Here is a 6,004-nt window from a genome sequence, read left to right on the forward strand (position 1 = left end):
CTGGGGCCACATATTTCAGTCTAGAGGGCCTCAATATTGAGGATGCTCTTGGGAAGCTGACCTCTTTTACCCAAGCTGGAAGTTTCCTTACAGACCTTGAGGAGGTGATAGCGGATGCGAAGGCGAGCGCTGCTGTGGTTATCCTGGAGGCCAAGATCAGGCTGGCTGAGGATCTTAAACATTCAGGATCCTGGGATGTGATAAGATGGTGTGAGGCATTAGCCAAGCTAACCACCAAGCCTGCCACCGTCGCTGAGGATCCTGTAGTACGGCCATGAGGGGAGGAAGAGGAGAAGAAGAAGGAGAAGGCCGATGATGACCAGGTTAAGATCTAGGCCTTTTAAGTGATTAGGGCATTATAATCTTTTGATGTTAATGCATGGCTTTTGTAAGGCTGTAGGTCTCTTTTTTTTAATATAATGGTTGATTTTCTTTTCATCTTTCTCTGTTTCCTGCATAACACAATATTAAGGTCTTTTCATGTTTAAGATCCTAAAAAAACAAAATTAATCAATAATGATTAGTCAAACAATAACCGACTTTGTTAAACAATCTAAAAGTTTCTTTTACAAGTTTATTGATTAACTTGCAACTCATAAAAGTTTCTATTACGCTTTTGGAACTTCTGTGAAAATAGCGAATGACTCCGAAAGTTCATATGTCAACGATTAATTCAGGATCCTGGAAAGTTCAGGATTCTTGATTTTAAAACTTCAAAATTAAGGAAAGATAGAACCTGATTGTCTTCGGGTTTCTCCTTAAGTCTTTGAGAGTTTACTGAGGGTAAATTTCAACTTAGGAGAAAATGTTGGTTCAACGTTAGGAACGAGGTCCTTTACCAATAAAGGTTGATGAGGATCCTTAAGGGTAAGGATCCCCACCGTCAGAGATCCTAAAGATTTTGGATCTTGTAAGGGAAATTTCTCCATAGGATAACATGTTTAGATTATAGACTTAGACAAAATAGATAACATGTTAATGTTATATTCTAGGTAGGATCCCCACTTGTGATACAATTCATTGGGTAGGTAACACGAAAATGTTACAATCTGACCGTATTTTCCGGGGAACATTCCCAACATGTGTCAACATGAAGATGTTATAGGTCTCGTGTAATTTCTGGGGCAAAATCCCAATTTTTGATAACATGAAAATGTTATAAGCCTTAAGTAGTTACTGGGGTAAAATCCTGATAACATGAAAATGTTATAAGCCTTAAGTAATCATTGTGGTAGGATCCCGATTTCTGGACAACATGAAAATGTTATAAACCATAAGGATCTCAACTTGTGTTCAAAGATAAGAGGGTTGCCAAGCCACTGAATCGTGAAATGATCCCCTTATCTGTATCCTACAATTAGATAGCATGCGTCCAAGCGAGGTGTATCAACCTTAGTTCGTGTGAAAGATGTAATTAGCTCTTTAAACCTAAGAGGGGATTAAGTACCCTTAGGCGTAGGAGAGATGATCGGTCTCTAGCTTGTGTACATGATAGTTTAGGGATTATATTGTTAAATATAATAGGGTTTACCAAGTATTTGGATCTTTGTGTGTCAAGATCCTTATGCTTCGCGGTGTTCAAACTTAAGGATGCAGTCGTTCCAGGATTTTCTCTTGTGAGGATCCCAACGTTTCAGGATCTCCACTCTTGAGGATCCTCAAACGTATGTTGTTCTGCATAGCAAACGTTAGCTAAGGGTGGGTGTTAGTCTAGCTAATGCCCCTACGATGCTTAAGTTAGTAATGTATCCGAGGAGAAAATCAGTAATAATAAAAGTTTTTTATGGTAAAGGACATGTGTACCTTGGTTTTTTTGTGGATCATTTGATCCTACTTACATGTAGTATGCTTTAAGGTGTACAGCGTTCCAGGATCTTGGCAGAATGTCTCTTTCGAGTGTCGCTAGCCAATATGCTCCTTTTCCTGCTTCAGCATCTATAAGACATGGTCTTTCCCATTTGGGAGCTAATTTTCATGCACTAGGATCCTTGGTGTTTTAGAATGTTTCCCTTAATACCAACTCTCCTATTTGAAAACGTCTGACCCTTATATTTCAATTGTAAGCCTTCGTGATTCTTTTTTGGTGAGCAGCAATGCGTATTTTGGCAAGATCCCTAAGCTCGTCAATAGTATCGAGATCCTCTGCTAGGATCCTTTTATTATTCTCTTGGTCTTGCAGCAAGTATCTTGCTGTCAGGATCACTACTTCAGTTGGGATTACTACTTTTGTCCCAAACACCAAGGAATAGGGGGTCTGACCTATGGCCACTTTGGAGGTGGTTCTATCTGCCCATAAAATGAAAGGAAGTTCTTCTGCCCATTTTCCCTTCTTTTTGTCCAGTCTTTTCTTCAAATTGTTAACTATGATTTTGTTGATGGACTCCGCTTGACCATTAGCTTGGGGACAAATAGGAGTGGAAATTATCATTTTGATCCCCCAGCTTGTGTAAAAGTCTCTTGTTCTTTTGCTAATAAGTTGGGATCCATTGTCGCATTTGATCTCAGCCGGGATCCCGAACATGGTCAAGATATTTCGTTTAATGAACGATACTACCTCTTTAGCTCTTACCTGGGCGAAAGCTTCAGTTTCGATCCATTTGGAGAAGTAATCAGTGATCACCAACATGAAGACTTTTCCTCCTGGGGCTACTGACAATTTTCCTACAATATCCATCCCCCATTTCTTGAATGCCCATGGGGAGATAATAGGATGTAGAGGTTCTGCCGGTTGGTGTAGGATGTTGTTGTGTCTTTGACAAGCATCACATTTTTGAGCATGTAGGAAGGAGTCTTTCTTCATGGTTGGCTAGTAGTATCCTGTTCTCAGTATTTTAGAGCATAAGGATCTGCCCCCGGTGTGATTGCCACAATCTCCTTCGTGTATATCCTTAAAGACTTCTGCACCTTCAGGATCTTCCAAACATCTTAGGTATGGACCTGCCATAGATTTTTTTGTAAAGTTTACCTTGGATTAACGCGAATCTTGAGACTCTCGTCCTGAATTCTCTTTCACTTTTTTCTCTTGTCGTGATTGTGTCATTTTGGAGATATTCTATAATGGGTTGGGTCCATGATTGCAAACTTCTTTGAGAATCCTGATTGTCGGGATCTCTTTGAGAAAGGATCCTAGGGTCAGGATCTTCAATAGTTGTTATGCTTGTCGGACGCTTAGGATCTTCTGACTTGTCGGAGAGGGTTTCTATGGCTGGGGTTATTATGTGAGTTATAGGAATCTTCGTCTCTGGTGGGATCCTAAGGAAGGATCCTAAATTGGCTAGTGCATCTGTGATATGTGCATATTTAGCTATGTATTTAGCATATAATTTTATTATTAATTGGATAAATTATTGCCATATATGGACAAAAGGTACTTAATTGTGTTTAAATTGTATTTTCAGTCCAAAAGATATGCTCGGAAGCAAAAGGAAGCAGGAGATGCGATCGGAAGGTCGGGGAGTGAAGAAAGAAGAAAAAGAGCCAAATACTGAAGGACTCGACGAGTCTGGACGTCTACTCGACGAGTATTCACGAATGTTCACGAAGCAAAACATAAAATCCTCGCCATACACGGATTCTACGAGGGGACTCGGCGAGTCGGTTGGCAACTCGACGAGTAGCCTCTGTTTTCTGAAAACTATAAATAGAGGCCAAGTTCCGAAACAAAACCCTCTCTGGAATTTTTGGAGGATTACCTTGCGACTAGGAAGGCTGCTGGAGCTCTGGAAATCGTGAGAGTCAACCCCAACTTCAATTCTAAGAAGATTAAAGGCAACATAAGTTTACTCTTTACTTTATCTATTGTTTTAATCATATTTGAACTACTAGACATTGTTTTTGAGTTGCTTTCTGCTACAATTATGAGCTAAACTTTATATCTTCTATTTAGGGTAGGAAAATTTACAACTATGGATTGATTTGTGGTTGGATTAATTGTTTATTGGTGAATTTAGTTTTATTAAGCTTGTTAAAGAACCTTATGCATTAACCATAACTATTTTCTGTTAATTATCAAGTAATTAAGCTGCATGAACATCTCTTAATTGCTTATCTCATGTGATTTATGTGAAAGCATTATTATGTGCCTAGGATTAGCGAATGTGAAACTAGGATTAACTAGAAAGTGGGTAAATTAATGTGTGAGCTTGTGTGATAAACCATCAACAAGAGCTTAATTGAACAACCAATTTAGTTAACCACTACAAGTCTTATTTAACCCGAATAATTAACTAGGAAATTTATTAGTTTAATCAACTGGACACTGTTTGAATTAATTAGTTTTCTAAGGGTTGGTAATAGCGAATGTGAACCTAATCACTTTAATCGGTAGCCAATAACAATTAATCGATTGCACTTGTCATAAATCAACCATAGGAGTAAATAAACCGAACCTAAACAAAAGTCTTCTTATTATTGAATTTAGTTGATTTTTACTTGTTTTAGCTGTTAGTTATTTAATTTGCGTGTTAGTTAGTTTATCTAAGTTTCTAGTCTTGCAAAACTAGAGAAACCCTTTTACTTTTACTACTTGTCTTAGTTAATTCTAGTTATTAGTTTAATTACCGTTCCCTAAGTTCGATACCCTGCTTATTCAACTATACCACCAATTGAAAGGTCCACTGCCTTCTGTGTGTCTAATTCATATTTTAGAAGTAGGATAAAACTAGTTCGTTTAACACACATCAAGTTTTTGGCGACGTTGTCGGGGAACGGTTCAAAAATTAATTCTAATTTCTAGCATTATCGATCCTTTGTGTAAGATCTATCTTACACAAAGTTACTGCTTTAGTAATTTAGTTATTAGGATAAGTTTTAAGTTTTTCTGTTTTTAGAATTTTTGTTTGATTTATTTCTGTTTTGGCTCTGTACTCGCCGAGTGCAGTTGAAGCTAATCGACGAGTCCAACGCTGAACACATAGTCTCGTTTTTAGTTTATTTTTGTTCTTTTTACGCGTGTTTTCTGTTTTGATTGCAGAACGTTTATGACCAGAGGAGGAGGTACAACTTTGATTCCACCACTTGAAGACCCAGAAGCAACTTTGAAGAAAAACAAAGGCAAAACCGTAGGAGAAACCACAACATCGAAGAATTCTCCGTTGAAGAATCTCAAATCTATTTTTAGTAAGAAAAAGAGCAAGAAAGAGGGAGAATCCAACATCTTTTCAGTGGCGGACGAAGACCTAAAGAAGGAGGATACCGAGTACGAAACCGAAAAAGAAGAAAGCGAATCTGAAGAAGGAAGCGACATAGAGGGCAAACAAGCTAACACCATGGCTAACATCGATGACGTTCCCATGGGTGAATGGAAGAAAAGGATGCGTGATGACACCGGCCCGGGACTCGTGCAACCCGCGATTCCCGCAACTGCCACCTTTGAACTTAAGGGCCATATACTTGCTCAACTTAAGGAAATTCCATTCTACGGGAAGGATCATGAAGACGCATACAAGCATCTTGACGAAGTCAATGACATAGCCGACTACTTCAATGTCCCTAATGTGGCTCGCGACACTGTCTTGCTTCGTATGCTACCAGTCACATTCAAGGGAGCCGCGAAGGATTGGCTAAAATCACTCCCTCCAGGATCCATCACTACTTGGGCTAAAATGAAAGAGGAATTTATAGACCAATTTTGCCCTCCCTCGAAGATAGCCAAGTTAAAGAAAGCCATAGCCAATTTTGAACAACAAGTTGGAGAATCACTTTATGAGGCGTGGGAGAGATATAAAGGCTTACTAAGGAACTGCCCACATCACGATCTGAACAGTCAACAAGAAGTCTCCATTTTATATGATGGAGTGAATGTGACAACTAGGCAGCTCCTTGATTCGCAAGGACCACTCACAAAGAAGGCACCCCCGATGATAAAGGCCCTAATTGAAGAATTCTCTAAGCATTCTAGAGAATATCATAACCCAAGGAATGACCCAAATCAAGGGGTGGTGAACTCAGTTACTGATAGCATGGCAGCAGTGATGGCTAAGTTGGAGAGTTTGGATCGAAAAAT

At 39.1% G+C, this 6,004-nt stretch overlaps 1 non-coding gene across 1 annotated transcript; it reads right to left on the reverse strand.

The window, feature by feature from the left end:
* Positions 1-5,651: 5,651 nt before the first annotated feature.
* Positions 5,652-5,758, reverse strand: LOC145110442 (small nucleolar RNA R71). The gene has a single exon (XR_013709819.1). It is a non-coding gene; the product is annotated as a small nucleolar RNA R71 (small nucleolar RNA).
* Positions 5,759-6,004: the final 246 nt, after the last annotated feature.

Source organism: Lactuca virosa, chromosome 4, assembly GCF_052849685.1.
Source record: "Lactuca virosa cultivar CGN04683 chromosome 4, Lactuca_virosa_CGN04683_v6, whole genome shotgun sequence".
Lineage (NCBI taxonomy): Eukaryota > Viridiplantae > Streptophyta > Magnoliopsida > Asterales > Asteraceae > Lactuca > Lactuca virosa.